We start from the raw sequence: 21,427 nt of genomic DNA on the forward strand, positions 1-21,427 counted from the left end.
AGAATTACTGTTGGATAAGGGGAGGAAGAAAGAGAGAAGGTACTGCTGGACAGGGGAGGAGGAACATTGGAAGGAAACAGCTGGCAGGGAGATTATAGGAGGGGAAGGAGTCAGGATGGAATGGAGAGATCAGATGAGGGAAAGGGGAGAGACAGAGGAATGACAAGGTAGAGAAAGATTGATGCTGGGAAGGGGGGTCAGATGAAAAATAAGGAAAGAGGACAAAGATGCTAGATCTGGTGTAGGAGAGAGGGGCATAGAAAGAACGCAGATACCATATGGGAGGGGGAGGGGTGAGGGCAGACAGTGGATGGAAGAGGCAGATGCTGGATTGAAGAGACAGACGGCAGACACTGGATGGAAGAGAGTGAAAAGATGATGAAAGCAGAAACCAGAGACGACAAAAGGTAGAAAAAAATAATTTTATTTCTATCTTGTGATTAGAATATATCAGATTTAAAATATGTATCCTGCTAGAGCTGATGTTAGACATAACTGGGGAGTGCAAAGCCCAGCCAGTACGTCTTTAGCTTCCAGCTGGCTTAGGGCTCTCTCTGACCAGGAGGCAGTTGCCCTAGTTGCACTCCCCCTAACACCATTCCTGCCATGTGTGACTGCAGTATTCTGTTAGCATGATATTTGTGTAGCAGTCTGTAATAATTTGGCTTATTCAGTTTTCTTGATAGTAGAGGGGATATATGTGAAGGGGAGGGGAGACGGGGGTTTTGTTGATCCTTGCCCTGTATCATTTATATTTATAAAATGACAATTGTACAGAATATTGTTTCTTTTTTATACTTTAATAAAATATGTTCAATATAAAATTCATAACTATTTGAGGCTTGTGCGGATGGGATCAGATAGTTAATGGACCGAGCTCGCGGGGACAGGGCGGCAAGGGGATTTAAAAAATTTCAGTCTTATTAGTTTGCCGAGTCCACGAAATTATTATTTTATTTCCGCCGGTCCATAGGTGTAAAAAAGTTGAAGAACACAGGCTTTAGGTCAATTGATGAAGATATTAAATATGAATGGGCCAAGTACCGAGCCCTTGGGAGCACACCGCTAGTCACATTTTTCCCAGTCCGAGAACTTTCCATTTATGCCCACTCTCTGCCTTCTGTTCTTCAGCCATTTGCCTATCCATCTTAGTATATCTCCTTCTATTCCATGGCCCTGCAGTTTCTGAGGAGTCTTACATGTGGAACTTTGTCGAACGCTTTCTGAAAATCCAAGTATGTAATATCCACCGGTTCTCCATTATCAGTTCACTGTCTCAAAAAATTGAAGTAGGTTCGTCAAGCATGACTTCCCTTTCCTGAATCCTGTTAGCTGGCCTTTCATCAGGTCTTGTGTGGTCTAGGTGCCGGGTTATGCTATCCTTAATCAGCGCTCAACCATCTTCCCAGGGACCGACATGAGACCTCACAGGTCTATAGTTGCCGGTACTCCTCTTGATCCTTTATTTGAATATCGGCGTGACGTTCGCTATCTTCCAGTCGTTCTGGTATTGCCCTGTTTTGATTGTCTGATTGGCAAGTTTTTGGAATAGTTCTCTGATTTCCACTTTTAGCTCTTTCAAGACTCTCGGATTGAATTCCATCCGGTCCAGGGGATTGTCGCTTTTGAGTTTGTCGTTCTGGCAGTATATCTGGTCCAAGTCCCACGTCTACTGTGGTAAGTGCTGTCCTTCTGTTACTCCTTTGAAACCTTTCACTGCTTCTGGAATTGTTGCAATGTCTTCCTTTGTAAAGACAGACACAAAGAATGAATTTAGTCTTTCTGCGATTTGTTTGTCTTCCTTGATGTACCCTTTCCTTCCCTGGTCGTCCAGCGGTCCCACCGCCTCATTTGCGGGTTTTCTCCCTTTCACGTACTTGAAGTTTTTGGCCTCCTGCGCTATTTTCTCCTCATAGTCCTTTTTGGCATCCCTCACTGCCCTGTGACACTTCTTCTGATCACCCTTGTATTTGTTCCAAGTTTCGATTGTTTTCGTGCGATTCCATGCTTTGAAGGAGTCCTTCTTTTCTTTTATGGCTTCCTTCACCTCTTTAGTAAGCCACGCCGGCTCTCTTTTGCCTTTGGTTTTCTTTGCTTTGGATATCCTCGGAATGTAGAGGTTTTGTGCTTCCGTGATAGTATTTTTCAGAAGGGACCATGCCTGTTCTACCGTTTTGACTTTGCCCATTTTTTCTTGATCCGTTGTTTCACCATGGCTCTCATGCTATCATATCTTCCCCTTTTGAAGTTTAAAGTTGTGGTTGAGGTTTTGGTACTTTTCCCCTTCCCGACATCGAGTCTGAAGTTGATCATGTTGTGATCGCTCGTCCCCAGCAGGACCATGACTTCTACTTCCTTTGCTGGCCCCGTATTGCCGTTTAGGACCAAGTCCAAGGTGACGTTTCCTCTTGTTGGCTCTCCCACCAATTGTTCCAGAAAGCAGTCCCCTAGCACTTCCAGGAACATTGCCTCCTTGCCACAATTTGAAATTCCCAGGTTCAAGTCTATTCCAGGAAAATTGAAATCCCCCAAAATTATGACATTACCTGTCTTACATTCGTGTTTAATTTCCTCTATCATTTCCACGTCTGTTTCTTCCATTTGTCCTGGCGGTCGATAGTAAAGGCCAATCTTTGTGTCAGCTCCGTTGTGTATGGGAATCTTTATCCAGAGGGATTCCAGCTTCTCTTTCTCTTCTGTCATAGTCTCTCTCACAGATTCTATTTCTTCACGAACATATAGTGCAACACCTCCACCTTTCTGCCCCACTCTATCTCTTCTGAACAGTTTGTATCCCTGAAGTACTGTATCCCATTTGTTTTCGTCATTCCACCAGGTTTCTGTTATGCCAATGATTTCCAGTTCTTCGTTCTTTGCTATTGCTTCTAATTCTCCCATTTTGTTTCTCAAACTTCTAGCATTCGTATACATACATTTGAGTTCCCTTTGTGTTGCCTTCTTAGACTCCTTAAGTTTAGCAGTCTCCCCTGGTTCCTTCACGGTATCCTTCCTTGCTCCTGTATTGTCTCTCTTAAATGCTTTGTGGTCGTCCCCTCCTGTGTCTGAGTAGTTGTCCATAGTTCCTTCTTTGGGACATCCTGTCGCCCGGACCATCGACTGGTGGTCGACTGTCGGCTTTCCCCTGACCTTTAGTTTAAAGCCTTCTCGATGGCCTTCTTGAAGTTGCCTGCCAATACTCTTGCTCCTTCCTCATTGAGGTACAGTCCGTCCTTCCTGTAGTACTTGCTTCTTTTCCAGAACGTTGTCCAGTTGCGCACGAAGTCAAAGCCTTCCTCTTCGCACCATCGTCTCATCCAGGCATTGATCACTTGCAGTTCCCCTTGCCTCCTTCCATCCGCTCTTGGTACCAGGAGGATCTCGGAGAAGGCCACCTTCACCTCCCTGATCTTCAGTATTCTTCCGAGTGAGTGGAGCTGACCCTTCATTTCTTCCCTGTCATACTTCCGTCCGCTCACATCGTTGGTTCCCACGTGGATAAGCACAGCAGTGTCCTCTCCCCCTGCGCTGTCTATGATCCTGGAGATCCTGTTGGCCCACATCCTTCACTCTTGCTCCTGGCAGGCAAGGTGACGATTTCTATCCTCTCTCCCTCCTGCGGTGTAGCTGTCCACATGCCGTACGATGGAGTCTCCCACGATGATCCCCATCTTCTTTATTCGGTGGTTCCTTAGGGGTCTACATCCATGGTATAGGGCCGATCTTCTTCTTCCTGCGATACTCCTGAAGTCGCTTTCTGCTCTTCAGGTGGGGGGGGTGTCCTCCTGCAGTCTCCCTCTTACTCCTGGTGTGTGATCGCCCCTTGTCTCTGCTTCCTTTTCTCCAGAATTTGCAGGGATGTCTTCTCTTCTCTCATCCAGGCCTTCTTCCAGAGTTGTTCAGGTACTGTTCTCCACATGCTGCTGGTGTGCTTCCTCGATGTATCTTTCTAGTTCCTTGACCTCTTCGTTTGGACTGAACTGGACTAGAAGCTTCTCCTGTTCATGTATTTCCTCTTCAAAGTGAGGAGTTCTTTTAGATTCAGCACTGTCTCCTCTAGTAGCCGGACTTGCCGTTTCAAGCTATCCAGCTCCATGCAGCGACTGCAAATGTATGCCCTAGTCCCCGAAGGGAGGTAGTCATACATATTGCAGCCGGTGCAGAAGACTGGAAAGCTCACCTTCTGGCTTCCCTGGGCATCCATCTCTTGTCTCCCTTCTAAGTTGTTTGGGCAAATTGGTTATGGACCTTCTGTCTCTGTCGTCTGGATGTTTTCTGGCTTCTTGGTTTCTACCTTTCTTTTTGTGAGTCTGCTAGTGTTACTGTTTGATCTCAGTCCGCTAGTGTTACTGTGTTAGTGTCTGTGAGTGCCTTTTCCCCCTCTGGGTGTGTGGTATGTGAGGGAGTGTGTGCCCTGCTGTGTGACTAGATAAAGATTGTGTATCTCCTTGAAACTGGAAGAAAACGCTCTGTCAGAAATTCACAGCAAGTAATTATATCAGGGATGCCTTAGATCAGTGTTCTTCACTGTGTAACCCTGGTCTCACTCACACACAGTCTCAGGCAGCAGTTAGCTCCTCCTGGTAGGCCGAAGAATCACTTTCCCATGTTCAGTCACCACATAGCCACTACCTTATCTCTTGTCAAAGAATCAACAGAGACCAGGGTGCAATTGGTAAACGGAACTGTACTTGAAACTTGATTGCAGATTTAATTCACAATCTTTTTTTTTTTTTTAAACTTATTTTTTTGAACGTGAAAAGGTCACAACCAGATAAAATACAAAAGTGTACGACAGTGATGTGAAAACATCCAAATACAGAAAAGAGACATCAGAAACACTTCCTGAATGCTGAAACTGTTTTCAAGCTTTATTTGGCCAATTTAAGAATTCTTTCATTATATTCTCTAAACTCTTCATACAAATCTTTTTGTACATGTGGTGAACGGCTCCAGGTCTCACCCTCTTTCCTCAGCCCGGATGGTTCATAGACAAAATCGCGCGAGACAACGGCGCGCAGACAACTGAGCGCAAGGTTGACGGCGTGCCGAAGAAAAGCACTATTTTAAAGGGTTCCGACGGGGGGTGTTGGTGGGGAACCCCCCCTATTTTACTTAACAGACATTGCGCTGGCACTGTGGGGGGTTTGGGGGGTTGTAACCCCCCTCATTATACTTGAAACCAAACTTTTTGCCTGTTTTTTAGGGAAAAAGTTCAGTTTTAAGTATATGTGGGGAGTTACATCCCCCCAAACCCCCCACAACGCCAGCGCATGTCTGTTAAGTAAAGTGGGGGGGTTCCCCCCCACACTACACCCCCGTCGGAGCCCTTTAAAATAGTGCTTTTCTTCGGCGCACCGTCAACCTTGCGCTCAGTTGTCTGCGCTCAGTTGTCGGCGCGCCATTGTCTCGCGCAATTTAGTCCCGTCACCGCCCGGATCCACTCTATCTTTCCCACCAAGAGGAAACACTCCATGCGGGTCTCACTCTCACAGTTACCCCTTTGAGATGGGTTGCCACACAGTCTTTGTCCTGTCCTCTCCTGCTGACACCTTTAGAAGAGCAAAGTTCCAATTATTTTCTTGGTGAGCCCGGGATAGGGTTACCAGAAGTCCAAATTTTCCCGGAGATATCCTCTTTTTAGAGGATATGTCCAGGGATCCAGACAGGCTTTTCAAAACCCGGCATTTTGTACTGGTTTTGAAAAGCTTCCACCTCGGGACCACGTCGGGAGGGCATTTGCACACGCGTGGATGCAAAGCAGTGACGTCATGTGCATGCATGTGATGTCACCACATTGCATAGGCGCACGCCCAGATGCCCTCTTGACGCAGTCCCGAAGCCGAGAACAGGTTGCGGGGGCGGGCTGGAGGGCGAGGCTGGGGTGGAATGGGGCATGACATGGGTGTAATAGGACAGGGCTGGGTGGAACTGGGTAGGGCTTGGGACCATGCTATCTTCTCGCCAAGCTGGAATCCTCTGCTGTCTGTCCTTCTAGCAAACCTTCATGGACTTTCCATCCACAAGCTGTCAGCAATTTCAGTAGTCTCCCTCAGTACTAGGGCTCTGACGGGAGAATCAGGATGACCAAAATCTAGGGTTACCATTTATTGACACCACCTCAGCACCACCTTTACCCCATCCCTCCTGTTCACAGGCCCACTACTCCAAAATGACAGGCCTTCCCCTTTCCAGGACATCCTGGGATACACACGGATGGGCCTAAGGGCTACCGATCAAGGGCAAGCAGTGGCTTCCCCTATGTCTTTCTCAATAACAGACTATCTGATCTTATCACAACCTACTACACACACAGATCAATTTATAGATTATCCAACCCACAACTAAATATCTGTAAACAAGGGAATAGCGGGTATAAAGGATAATTTATAATGCCTTCATTCAACAATTTTCTTTTATACATCAGTATTTTAAAATATTTGCAATTAATAATTTAATCTTTTTAACCTGCAATTAATAATTTAATCCTTATTAATTTAATCTTTATTAATAAAGATTAAATTATTAATTGTAAATATATAAAAATACAACCTACGGCAGAGCTTAACTATTCTCTGAGTGAAAAAATATTTCCTCCTATTGGTTTTAAAAGTATTTCCCTGTAACTTCATCGAGTGTCCCCCATAGGGCTCCTTTTACTAAGTTGCGATAGCGTTTTTAGTGGGTGCTGCAGGAAAGCTACGCGTAAAAACTAACGCCAGCTCAATGGCAGCGTTAGCGTCTAGCGTGCGTGGCAAAGCAGTGTGCGCTAAAACCGCTGGTGCAGCTTTTGACGGAGCGAAAAATTGATCCACTTGTACCATTCTGCTCCACTCAGGATTTTATAGACTTCAATCATATCTCCCCTCAGCCATCTCTTTTCCAAGCTGAAGAGCCCTAACTGTTTTCGTCTTTCCTTATACGAGAGGAGTTCCATCCCTTTTATCATGTTGGTCGCTCTTATTTGAACCTTTTCTAGTGCCGCTATATATCGATCTGATTTTTTTTATTATTTGTGTTTTTCGTACTTTTTGACAGCAATTTTTTCTATTTGATAATGTGCTGTTCAGTGTGTTTTGGCTGTTCTTCACTTTTGAAAATAAAAATTGTTTGAACATAGAGCATGGTTAGCGTGCGCTGTTTGGCAGTTACATAATCGGCCTCAGCATTTTCCATGTTAGGCCATTTTGAGCTGTGATAAGAGCACAGTAGCACTTAATGTAGCTTAGTAAATAAGCCCTAAAGATTGTTAAACTCACTTATTTTCAAAAACTTTGAAAATAACATGCATTTGTGTATAGAGGTGAGAACACCAATGTCATATGGATGGAATACATTTTTATTTGCTTTTTGTTAAATGTTGTTTCCCTGTTAGGTGCATCTTAGTGTTCAGGTCAGGTCTTACAAGAATAATGTAGCATTTGGGGATGAATATACAGCCCAATAGTCCAGCACTAGAAGCCAGGATGGCAAATATCTCCACAGCCACCATGTATTTGCCTTTGGTGCTCAGGTAGGCCAGGATGAAGGACACCCAGACACTGCAGAACACCAGCATGCTGAAAGTGATTTGCTGAGCCTCATTGAAACTGTCAGGCAACTTCTGTACGAGAAAAGCCACGATGAAACTTAGAAAAGTCAGAAAACCAATGTACCCAATCACACAATGTACCCAATTGGCCACTTCATAACACTTTGGGGAGATGCTTCTGTTTTGGGTGTGGGGGAGGAAAGTGGAGGAATGTTAAACCTAAGATTTCCATTTTTGACCCTTTCTTCTTTTGCCCTTTTTTGTCAGGGAGGAGATAAAACAAAGGAAGAAGGGCTGCAGTGTTTCTCCTACCCCCCTTTCCCTCATCCTCCCATCTGTCTCTCTCTCCTCACCTCCTACCTCAGTGAAGCTCTTGTAGCTACTCCTCGTCCTCCTCCAGCCAGGCCACAGCCAACTGGCGCCGTGGCTTGCATTATAAAATGCAATGGTGGACCCTTCATTGCACTGTAATATCATCTGCCCAGTTTCAGTCTTTGTGTCATATTCTGGGAATGGAGGAATGCATATCACAATTTCACCAGAGGAGCAGAGAAGGACTAGATAGCTTGAGACTCTTGTCCCTACCCACTTGCTTAACTTGCTACTCGGCTTGGTAGCACTGAAGGCAATGAAAACTGTAACTGCTTTTGCCAGTACAGAGGAAATGGCAATGGTAAAAATGATTCCAAAAGCAGCTTGTTTGAGAAGACAGGTCACCCTACCAGCATGACCAATGAACACCAAGGAACAGAGAAAAGTTAACATGAGGGAGAAGAGGAGGATGTAGCTGAGATCTCGGTTGTTTGCCTTCACCAAAGGTGTGTCCCTGAATTTAATAAAGATTCCCAGAACTAGGGCACTAATTAGGAAGAAGAAGATAGCAATAGAAGCCAAAACTGCACCCAACAGATCATCAAAGGATAAGAAAATAATGGTTCTTGGGAGACAGTCATCTTGCTTCTCATTTGGCCAGTGATCTTCAGGGCACTTCATGCAATTCTCTGCATCTGTGGAAAATAAAATGTCTTTTACATCTTACTTTCTTGATTATCTGGACACATTTTTATTTTTGAATTACCATTTTCTGCTAACTACACAAATTCTGTTGGGTCAACTCATTGGCTGAACAAAATTTATATGCAAAATTAGAGATGATGCTTGTCATTCACTTGGAAAATGCTAATATTCAGTGTTGTTATTAAACAAAACTAAGTTAAGATATCCTTTTACTAAAAAGTGCTAAGTCCCAATGTGCACTTAGTGCAGCAAAAATAGCTTACCACAAAAGGTGTTAGAGCATATTCTTTTTATTTACCATTTGCAATGCACTAAGGGCTGGATTCTGTAAACAGCGCCGTTATCAGCGGCAACCTATGAAATGGCTGCCGATTGCGGTTCAGCAATAGGCGACAAAAATGGAAGTGGGATTGAGCCATAAGACGTACAAAGAGAAATTGGAAGACCTAAATATGTATACGCTAGACTAGAGGACAGGAGGGACAGAGGAGATGGAGATGTTTAAATATTTAAAAGGATTAGTACAGAATCATGATCCAGAGAAGGGAAAATGGTAAAACTAGAGGTCATAAATCAAGATTGCAGGGTGGTAGACTTAGGAGTAATATCAGGAAATTCTTTTACACAAAAAGGGTGGTTGATGCCTGGAATGCCTTCATGAGGGAGGTACAGTGTTCCCCCGTGAATTCACAGATCGCAAATCGTGGACTCACTAATTCACAGTATGCTCCAACCCCCTCTTCCTGTACTAAAGTCAGGCTACACCAATCAGGAGCTGCGTGTCAAAGCAGCTACTGATTGGTGTAGCCTGACTTTAGTAACAGGAAGAGGCGGTCAGAGCATACCGCGAATGATTTTCTGCACTCGCCGCCTCCCCAGTTGCCCTCTCCTGCCTTTTGACAGGCGCAAAACCACATTTGCAGTTTTTTTTAATTCACGGGTGTTCCTGGAACGGAACCTCCGCAAATTTCGGGGGCTTACAGTAGTGGAAAAGAAAATGTTCTCAATGATGAAAGAGCCTTGACTGTAAATTTCCATTCATTTCTGGGCTGGCTGCTGGTTCTTGAAGACTTTCCCCTCTTTTACAAAGGTGCGCTATACGCGCTAAATATTAACTCATGATAAACACATGCTAAACGCTAACGCGTGCATGTTATCTTTTGGACGCATTAGCGGTTAGCACACACGTTGATTCAGCATGCGCTAAATCCGCACTAAAACGCTTAGTGCACCTTTGTAAAAGAGGGACTTTGTTTCTCAATGCTGAAATTTTCTTGAATATTAGAATTTTAGCTTCTTCATCTTCTCAATCCTTTCTTGTTCTTGACTCTTGTTCTTGTATTATGTTCATAATATGGCCAAATAACTCAACCTGAAGGGGCAGACAAATCTCCCTGTCATTTGATTGGCTCCTGGTCTGTTTGTTCCTGTATTCTTGTCTATTCTTATATTTGCATAACCCTCTAAGTCGCCATAAGTATTCATAGTCTGAAAATGATAATGACCTGATTTGCCCACCTGTTGTGTTGGAGAATTCTCCTGCAGAGCAAGGGACACAGTCAAAACAGCAGACCGGCTTCTCAGGTAAAGCAATTGTCCGGTATCCAGGATCACAGCTCTCAGTGCACACTGAGCATGGGGTCTTAAAAAAGGAAAAATAAGAGAAATTATAGTCTATTCCAAATGCAACAGTTGAGAATCAAGTAGATGTCTGCTTCTGGGCCTTTCTATCTCTATATTTAATAACTTAGTTATTCTGAGCCTTTTTCCTTTCTGCTATCAGACCCTTTGCTATATTAACTGTAAACTCCTTAAATTCTGATTGTTGCAATTGTCTGAGTCTTGCTATATCCGAATAAATGGAACCAACATTTTAGTCATCATGATGTGGTTGAAGAAAGTTGTAATACGATGGCTGAAATGTCGGTTCAACTTATTCGGACCTGGCAAGACCCTGGCAATTGCAACAATCATGACATCGGCCGCAGAAGAGAACATGTAATCCCTAAATTCTCTCTAGTCAAAAGAATGTACCCAAGGTACCAAAAGCCACTATAGAGCTGCTATGCAAAATGCACATTATATGCTCTCCAGAGGTTTCATTAACATTTTCCATCTGTTGCCACTTCCTATTGGAGGTTATTAATGAATGGAATCGTCTCTGGTTGACGCTGCTTTTTTAGGCGCTGAATTAATTAGGTATTGAATTTAAAAAATTTGAATTTAGGCATTGAGGGGTAAATTCTCTATACTGCGTCTAAACTTAGGCGTGCTTTAGACGTCCGAAGTAAGTGAATAATTACGGAGTTAAGGGTCTTAATTAGTGTTAATTGATAGATAGATGTAGCTAGATGGCAGATAGACGTCCCCAAAAGATAGACGATGGACAGACATCTATAGAAAGTATAGTCGCGTCTCCAAATCTGGACGTGGGCATTCCGTGGGCGTGCCCTGGGCGTGACAAATGGAGACGCTGGATAGGCGCTACTTGAGCGGCGGACTGCGTCTAGATATCTTGTATTATGTAGGCGTAAGAAACCCTGGTCTAACTTGGATTTCAATGCAGTTTCAACTTTCTTAATTGTGGCTCTTTGTTAGACGCGAGGTAGACGTCCGCTGTGTTTTTTCATCAATAATTCCAATAGTGAGTTTGAATAGGTAATTTTCATCTTTTCTCTGTCCTAATAAATATAATGACACCATATCAATAGAACACATTATATTGCATGGATAACAAACCACATTTCTGCCCAAACAATAATATAATTTACACATGGCTTTTACAACCCCCTTTTTTTCTCAACAAACAGCACTGCAATCGGCTCTCTTTTGAAAGCAAAGAAAGAACAGCAAACACATATCATCATTGCACACATTATCAGCACTTAAAAAGAGAATAAACAGATACACACCTTAACATTCAGCTTCCCTCATTGCAAAATGGAGGTCTTCAGCTGCACAAAACTGACCTCATTGTGACCTCATCAATCTGCACCTTCAAAGTAGTATGCCACAATTAAAAGATGTGCTGGGTGTAGAACTCACAACCTCTGGATGTGAGTTAGGAGCACAGGCTCCTAACACAGAACTACAGCTGCTTCTACTTAAGTCCATCTCACCACCCTTTCATATCATATTTGACTGAGATGCCTATGTATCAGCTCATTAGCTATCATATCACACTCAACTCAAAGAAAGCATTTCTGTCTCAACAGGTTAATGCGCCAATCCATCCAACCTCTCAAGGTCACCAGTTTGACTCTCACCATCCCTCTTTTGCACTGCTACCTATTAGCTCTCAAAGGAGTATATATATATGGTGGACTTTTCAGTTGTCAGGGTCAGGGTCAGGGTCAGGGTCTCAGTAGCTCAGTGAGTAAAAGTACTGTAGCAATCATCGGGAGCTTGTGAGTTCAACTCCCGGCTTGTCTTTTAATTGTGGGATATCTACCTTCCAGAAGCACCTTGATTATAACATGAGGGGTTTATGCTGCAGGAGTGTGTTGTTGGGGTGTTGCAGGGGGTGTCTAGGATGACAGAGAACAGGTTGCTGAGAATTGTTTTACTTTTGCTTCTGTTCATTCTAGTTGTTATTCTCATGGAGCACACCTTACCGCACAGCATAGATGGCGGCAGTGCCAGCAATGCCAGGAGCGGGCCATGTCCAGGGCGACTTGAGGTGGGTTGAGGCAGCCGGCGTCGGTGCAGACAGCCTCGGAAAGAATTCCTCGAGTTGGATGATGGCCGCCGCAGCTGTGGGTGGCTGCAGACCGTAGTGCCTGCTGGCTTGGGCAAGCCACGGCGCCAGTTGGCTGTGGCCTGGCTGGAGGAGGATGAGGAGTAGCTACAAGAGCTACACTGAGGTAGGAGGTGAGGAGAGAGAGACAGATGGGAGGATGAGGGAAAGGGGGGTAGGAGAAACATTGCAGCCCTTCTTCCTTTGTTTTATCTCCTCCCTGACATAAAAGGCCAAAAGAAGAAAGGGTCAAAAATGGAAATCTTAGGTTTAACATTCCTCCACTTTCCTCCCCCACACCCAAAACAGAAGCATCTCCCCAAAGTGTTATGAAGTGGCCAATTATTTTCATCCTGATATGTTAAGGCAGAAATGGGTACGCCTGTCAGCCTTGCATACCTTTCTACACCAAGCAAGTGACGGCTCTTACCCAACGGCAAAAGCAGCAGATGTCTAGGCTAAAAGAAGCCCTCGCCGGGTTCTAGAATTATATGGCTGTCTCTCTCCCTGACTGCTAGTCCTTTTGATGTTGGAAAACAGTAGTCAGAGATAAGTGTTCCACTAAATCCACACAATTCTCCACCTGCTCAACTGTCCTGCCAATCACTCAATTCTTGCCAAATCTCTTTCACGGCAGCCTCAAATTCATAGGTACCTCTTTCATATCAGAGTTTAGGGCACGGAATCAGAAATTGAAATCCTTTGTAATGACCTCATCTTCACTGAACACGCGGGGCAAATCATTGTCCTCTTCAGAATCGGACTGCCTCGATGTCATTTTGTCAGGCCACTCAATTTCTCTCCCAGCATCCTCCAGTCACTTGCATTTTCAACAACGCATTTGAATTTCTTAAGACAGAACCTTAGTGAGCCGGGGGAGGAAGGTCACCGCAGCCTTGCGCCTCAGATGAAAAGGTTCATTTTTTAGGGACTGTGTAAGCTGATCTGGGACAGTCTTCAGCGACTCGGAGCCCTCCTCCCGGCTGGGCAGAAGGTGGAGGCTTTGGCGGTGGTGGTTTTGGTGGTGAGTGAGGGCAGGAGGGGGGAGTCGCCGGCTGTTCTGTGTGTCAACGAGTTGCCTGGCTGCTGCATCTGCACTCCTGCTGGCCACAGACCTACTGATCACAGAGCAGAGATCACAGAAGCACGCAGGTAAGTGTGCATGCGTGGCTAGGGTTTTATTATATAGGATATACACCTATCGCATCTCATTTTCATCACAAACACATTAGCAAGACTATACTCAATACATTACAAAGTTGAGCTTGGGTTTGATAAAATAAACAGCACAATATTGACTCTGTATTACATTTATTGAACCATACTTAAGAATATGGGTTTTGCATCCGTGACAGCGGTGCTTTACACCATTGAGCTACCAGTCTTTTGGCTCAACTGATTGTGAGATGATAGATAAGTAGATTATACCTTAGCATATCACTAAGGTATGCTATGACAGGGGAGCCAGAGACACTGGTGTAAAAGGTGGTGTAGGTCAGTGAGTAAAAGCACTGTAGCGATCATCCGTAGGTTGTGAGTTCACCTCCTGGCTTGTCTTTTACTTGTGGCATATCTACCTCCAGGTGCACCTTGATGATGTCACAATGAGGTCAGCATTGTGCTGCTGGCTACTTCCTCTTCCTGTGAACTAGAAGCCACATTCAGGTCTGATCTGTGTTTTGATTCTGTTTCGAAGTTGGGCCAGTGTAAGTTATGGGATTTACATTTGTTCTGAAGAATGAGCTGATTGTAGCAATGTTTTAAGACCAGGAGAGTGTTATTTCGAGCAAGATATCACTTCTAAACTATCCTCTCTGAAATAATGTCTCTGGGAAATCCAGAGAAAGCTTATTGGATGACTTAGGGTGCCTTTCCTGCCAATCTTTGTGGAACTTAAACGAAGTTTATAAGAAGTCTATATGGTGTTCAAAGTCCTATCCTTTCCACTTCTAATAGGAGGTGAGTATGACATTACTGTACAGCTTTCTGTGTAGCATACATCTACAGGTTCTCACCTTCCATACTGATATTGTAAGTTCAACACCCACTTGGTACGTTTCATCTTCTAGTTCTCCTTTCAAACATAACATATTTTTTTACTTTGTATTAATGGTAAACTGTACAATTCTGATATCATAGAGGAAAAAGATGCAACACAGCAGTGTTCTCTGTCTGCCATTCCCTACCTCACTGATATTCCCAGATCAACTAATATATTACAGAAAATATATAGTTTACAAAATGGTATACTGTGTTTTGATTATCCTTTTCATCATCCTATACTTTGGGTTAATTATGTGAAAGCTTACAATGCTGAATGACTGATAATAAATCAGTAAAGAGTATAAAAAAGTATAATTACAAAAAAAAAAAATAAAACAACCATCATACGGACATCTATCTAGCGTCTACGAACGGCCATTTGGAGACGTCTAGATGACGTTTCAGAAACCTGCGTCTATCCTGCGCCCAGCATTTGTGTAGCACGCCTAAGTTAGATGTAGTATAGAGAATTTACCTCTGAGTGTTAAAAATTTAGGCATTGAATTTAAAAATTTAGTTTTTGCCTACCTGCTCCTAAGTTAAGGCACCATTTTTAGAATAAGAGCCACAGAGCCTGATGTGTTTCCCATATCACCTTCATTTCAGTTGTTTTCATATAGGTTTCTAAATAAAGAGTTTCCACATTTTCTTTTCTGCCACACCTCTTCTTACTGTATAGTGTGGTATAGACAAATCTATTTCATGGCAATCAAGCATGCTTCAGTGTCTAGGTTTGCAACTGTCATTAAGGTGAACAAATCTAGACTTGCATTGCTTATGGTATGATCATTTCTTAAATGGCCATTATGGGGTCAATAGTCAGCTGATACTGACAGCCTATTTCCCAGGTTTCCAAAGCTGGGACCCATGAGAGCTTTGGTATTTGATTATTTTTAAGATGGCTAACACACAGTTGCTTAAGTCAATATTCATCACTTAAGTGGCCATGGGTTGCCACATAAAGATTGGATAGACATTTAAGCGGTCTCATGTAGGTGCTCATCCTGGCTGCTTAATAGCAGTATTTAAATGGCCAAGTGCTAGCTCCACCTCTGGAACGACTGAAGAAAACCATCTTTATGTTTGGTTCTAACCATAATATTCAAAAGCACTTAGTTGGTTAAGTGCCTAGCTCCAACTACGCAAGCTAACCGGTCAGCAACTAGCTAAACCGATTTGAATATTGGGCTCTATAACACTAGCTTTGCAAACAAATCCTGCTTTGCCTTATGTTTGCAATTCTCCACCTGGTCTACTCAAAGAGAACATTAGATAATGACAAGCCTGGTTAAAGTATGAATTCCATATGATGCACTTGAGTTTAGTAAGATCTGATGGCCCTCTGGAGCTGATTGATTGAAGCTTCCGATTTTGACGATGCTTAAGGAACCATCCTTCGTTCGGACCAAGTTTACAATGTCATAGTAGACGGGCACATTTCCTTTGTCATCAAAGAAGATCTCATGTCCACCAGGGGTTTTGAAGCGAACTGTTTTAACGTACTGGTTAAGCTACACATGGAAATAAATGGTTAGAAATTTATATCTGAAACTAAGGGCTCCTTTTGCTAAGTTGCGATAGCGTTTTTAGCGCGTGCAGAATATTAGCGGGCGCTACGCGGCTAGAACTAACGCTAGCTCAATGGTGGCGTTTGCATTTAGCGCACGCAGCTTAGTAAAAGGAGCCCTAAAGTTGAAAGTCCACAATTGATATTTTTTTAAATTTAAAAATACTTTACAAATATATAGAAACATATTTCACTGCATCAATGAAAAATCTTTACTATAAGAAATGAGAAAAAAAAAGATAACAACCATGCCTAGACATTGTAGTTTAAATGTGAGCTTGCTGGGGCAGATAGGGAAAATGCGCTCCCCTGAACTTCTCCAAGATGGGATGGTATATCAAATGCCAATAAACATAAGCACAGATATGGATTTAGCTCATGCCTTTTGCGTAGTATTTAATGAGTTACAGTCAAGCAAAGTAGGTATTTCTCTGTTTCCCAGATGACTTACAATTGCAGGTCTTGTATTACTAAATTGTGTGCTGACATATATTATTTATCACTCTCCTATTTTACGCAATGAAATCAATTTTTTAATGATACAATTAACCACATTAGTACAGTTTAGTAAATTTAAGTTCGTGTTTGTACATAAATCAGTGGAGGTAGGCAGAGAATACCTGGTGTGTTACAGAATACTAGCATATACACGGGTAGAAGGCACCACTAATCTGTACTTATCCGCGTATGTGGTAGCTGTGATTTTATATGTGCACATATTCCCTTTAGAGCCTATATGAAAGGGGGACACACCCATGAGTGGATATGTGCATAATTTACATGCAAAAGAGATGCCTTCTGAGAGGTACAGAATTGTCCATCTGCAGACCAGACATGTTGTCTCGCATCCTGGAGATGAATGTGTGGTCACGTGGATGGTGTCGTCAAACGTGTTTTGACTTTCTAGACCAAGAAGATGATTTTCTAAGGGCTTCTGAGCAGGGAGGGTATACATCTATCAAAAAAGTGTCTTTGGCGGCAGGCTGACTAATCTACTGAAGAGGGTTTTAAACTAGAATTGTTGGGGCAGGGTGATTAAAGCTCCCAGGTGAGTATAAACCCTCAGATAAGTGAATCACTAAATATCTCTACACAAATGGGAAAAGGGAACAAAGTATGGAAAACACTATCTACTCATACTAATGCTTAATGTATGGAAACAGGGGTCTTGTTCTAGAAGTTTTAATGGAAGAGGCTGACTTGGATTTAGTGGCGATCACAGAGACGTGGTTCACGCATTGAGATATAGTTAGAAACATAGAAACATAAAAAATGACGGCAGAAAAGGGCTATAGCAACGGACATTCGGAATATAGCTGTAAAAGGGGAAAGTATTACTAACAGGTGATTTTAACTTCCAGATGTTGATTGGGGTATCCCTATTACAGGGTCTTCTAGAAGTAGGGAAATCCCGGATTCTCTACAAGTAGAACTGTTCCAGCAGTTGGTAATAGAACCCACATGGGACGGGGGCTATACTGAACTTAGTACTTATAAATAGGGACAGTGTTTCTGATGTTACAGTGGGAAATCATCTGGCATCAAGTGATCACCGCATGGTGTGGTTTAACATTAACACTGTGAAATATACAAGAAACTCTCAAAAGGATTTAAACAAATGAGGTATTCCCTGTAATAACCATAATAACCAAAACCTCGTTTGTAAAAGGCTTCTAAGTACGGTAAGGTTAATATCAATATTTCTGATGGTCTATGTTCATTAAAATTCTAACTGTGTTTAAAGTTGTTAGATTTATATGAAAAAAATGTTTCATTAAGGGGAACTGACCAAAGGTGGTAACCCCTGTGAATCAATGTGTTCCAACGATGTGAAAATGGAAGAAAGAGAAAAATGAACACATATTGTGTATGTTTACATTTATATCTACTCCCAAACTGGTGTAACTGTATATGAGTGTTTTACCTATATACTGTATATATATAATGTATATATAAATATGGTATATATATCCTATATAATAAAACCCTAAGCACGCATGCGGACTTAGTGTTTTGTGATCCCTGCGGCAGTGATCCCGGAGGACTGGAAAATAGCAAATATCACACCTATCTTTAAAAAGGGATCGAGGGGTGACCCGGGGAACTACAGGCCAGTAAGCCTGACTTCAGTCCCAGGCAAGATGATGGAGGCACTAATAAAGGACACCATTGCGAACACATAGAAAAAAATGGACAACTAAAAGTGAGCCAGCACGGCTTCTGCAAGGGAAGATCGTGCCAAACGAACCTACTGCACTTTTTTGAAGGGATAAACAGCCAGATGGACAAAGGAGAACCCATAGACATCATCTATCTCGACTTCCAAAAGGCCTTTGACACGGTGCCCCATGAGCGGCTTCTTAGGAAGCTGTGGAGCCACGGGGTGGAAGGGGACGTACACAGATGGATTAAACACTGGTTGGCAGACAGAAAGCAACGGGTCGGAGTGAAGGGACACTACTCGGACTGGCGGAAGGTCACGAGCGGTGTTCCCCAGGGGTCGGTGCTCGGACCGCTGTTGTTCAATGTATTCATAAACGACCTAGAAGCAGGGACGAAGTGTGAAGTTATAAAATTTGCGGATGACACCAAACTCTGCAGCAGGATTAGAACCATGGAAGAATGTGAAGACCTACAAAGGGACCTAAACAAACTGGAGGAGTGGGCAAGCAAATGGCAAATGCGCTTTAATATAGAGAAATGCAAGGTCATGTATTTAGGAAAAAAAAACCCGATGTTCAGCTACAAAATGGGGGGGTCAGTGCTAGGGGATAGTAATCTTGAAAAAGACTTGGGTGTACTGGTAGATACTACAATGAAACCAATGGCACAATGTGCAGCGGCTTCCAAGAAAGCAAACAGAATGTTGGGTATTATTAAGAAGGGCATTTTGACCAGAAAGAAGGAAGTCATCATGCCGCTGTATCGTGCGATGGTTCGTCCGCATCTGGAGTACTGTGTCCAGTATTGGTCACCGTACCTCAAGAAGGACATGGCGATACTTGAAAGGGTCCAGAGAAGAGCGATGAAAATGATAACAGGTATGGAAAACCTTTCATACACAGACAGGTTGGGAAGGCTGGGGCTCTTCTCCCTTGAAAAGAGGAGACTCGGAGGAGACATGATAGAGACTTTCAAGATCATGAAGGGCATAGAGAGGGTGGAAAGGGACAGATTCTTCAGATTATTGGGAACCACAAGCACCAGGGGGCACTCAGAGAAGCTGAAAGGGGACAATTTTAGAACCAATGCTAGGAAGTTCTTCTTTACACAGAGGGTGGTGGACACCTGGAATGCGCTTCCGGAGGTTGTGATAGGACAGAGTACACTACGGGGGTTCAAGGAAGGTTTGGATAAATTCCTGAACGATAGGGGGATTGAAGGATACAAATAGGGGTAAAGATAGGTTTTAGACAGAGTATAGATAGAAGGATAAAAGGGATTAGAGAAGGATCACATTACAGGTCATGGGCCTGATGGGCCGCCGCGGGTGCGGACTGCTGGGCACGATGGACCTCGTGTCTGACCCAGCGGAGGCAACTTCTTATGTTCTTATGTTCAGTGTTTTCTGATCCGTTGCCGGATTCTATTTTAGAATGCAGCGGCAGGGATCACTCTGGCCACTCCCCTCCTCCCGCCCTCATTCACCAACCGCTGGAGGAAGCGCAGGCAAGCTCTCTCCCTGCCTGTGTTCTCAGCAGGGAACACACTGGAGCTTCCCCCCTCCCGCCGTCACTCAGCAACCGCCGCCGCTGTTGCTGATCCTCCTCTTCAAAGCAGCTTGTGATCGTGGCCGGCTTTAGTGAACCACGCAGGCCGCTGTCCATCTTCAGTAGCACGTTCCCTCTGACGCACGGGATCGTGTCAGAGGGAACGTGCTACCAAGTTGGAGAGCGGCCTGCGAGGTTCGCTAAAGCCGGCCACGATCGCAGGCTGCTTTGAAGAGGAGCAGGCCAGAAGACGCCGGGATGGAGGGAGGGTAAGAACGGGAATAGTGCAGGGGGAGAGGGAAAGGGGGCTGCTTTGGGGGGAGGGGTGTGCTGGGGACAGACAGCTTTGTTCTGGGAGGAAGACAGAAGGGGCCATGGAGAGACAGTTAGGGAGAGGGAAAGGGGGCTGCTTTGGGGGGAGAAGTGTGCTGGGGACAGACAGCTTTGCTCTTGGGGGGAAGACAGAAGGGGCCATGGAGAGACAGTTAGGGAGAGGGAAAGGGGGCTGCTTTGGGGGTAGGTGTGTGCTGGGGGCAGGCAGCTTTGTTCTGGGGGGAATACAGAAGGGGGGCCATGGAGAGACAGTCAGGGAGAGGGAAAGGTGACTGTTTTGGGGGGAGAGATGTGCTGTGGGCATACAGCTTTGCTCGGGGGGGGGAAGACAGACAGACACAGACAGCGGCCAAGGAGAGAGAGAGAAAGAAACACAGACAGACAGACACATCTATTCTAGCACCCATTAATGTAACGAGCTTAAAGACTAGTATATCTATATATATATTGTGGCTGGGCCGGTTTCTGAGTAGGTGGAAAGCCCGGCTCGGACCACAGGTAGATTCTTTGTAGCGCCTTTTATGTGGCTGGTAGAAAGAAAAATCCGGATGCCGGATCTTATAGTCAAAATCCACCAGGTTTATTACTGTGCTCAGAAAGAAAGCAGACAAAAAAAAATGTTAAATTGGGCAAAGGTTGCCCCAATGTCTTTTGGTGCAAGCACCGGTATCTTAGTCCAAATCAGCTTGCACAGTGTTATGGGGGTCAGAAATCACATTGTCTTTGACAACAGAGAAGAAAGGCAAAAATCATAGGCAAATAGCAAAGCAAAACAAAAATGTCCTTAGTTGCCTCACTTCCCCTCCTAGGGAATCGCTGGCGACTCCCAGCTATCATTTCTTTTCACTCTCCCAGTTGGGCACATCCCGCACTGGCACTTGAAGTGGTCACTCAGTTCTCTCACCAGTAGCACTCAGTTAATAACTTTGGGTTTTCTTTTCCTTTGGGTATATCTGGTTTCCACGCCGTTCCCTCCCAGGGATATGCCATTCCCTCCCAGGGATATGCACAGTTCTGCCTGTGGAACTGTGCAAGGCAAGCCTCCCTTATATAAGGTCTCCAGGCCCTCCCAATTATGCCCTTTATCTCCCCTCTGGGTTCAACTTCTATAGGGCATGAAAGCACACACTTTAAACCACTATTTTCCTTGATGGGACAGAGCTGCCTCTGCCCTGCTCTCAGCTTTGCCTTAACTTAGGAGTTGCAGTAACCCAGACTGGATTTCTTCTGGGCAGGAGGTAATCCTTCATGTCTCAATTCCCCCTATTTCCATGCCCTCCTCAAACACATTCTTCTCGGGCACACTGCTCATCTCCCATTCCTCATTCAGGGACTCAAGGCTGTTTCTCCCTTTATTCATCTCCAGCTGTTCCTCCCATCCCCCTCTTTGCCTGCTTGCTAATTCTCTAGCAAAGTTTTCTCTCTGAAGGTAAACTCCCGGGTCTTCCTCCCATGGCTTGCTAGTCAAGGTACTGTACCTCCCAGGGATTATA

At 44.1% G+C, this 21,427-nt stretch overlaps 1 pseudogene; it reads right to left on the reverse strand.

The window, feature by feature from the left end:
- Positions 1–21,427, reverse strand: part of LOC117349726 — a 48,522-nt pseudogene that overhangs the window by 22,364 nt on the left and 4,731 nt on the right.

Source organism: Geotrypetes seraphini, chromosome 16, assembly GCF_902459505.1.
Source record: "Geotrypetes seraphini chromosome 16, aGeoSer1.1, whole genome shotgun sequence".
Taxonomy (NCBI): domain Eukaryota; kingdom Metazoa; phylum Chordata; class Amphibia; order Gymnophiona; family Dermophiidae; genus Geotrypetes; species Geotrypetes seraphini.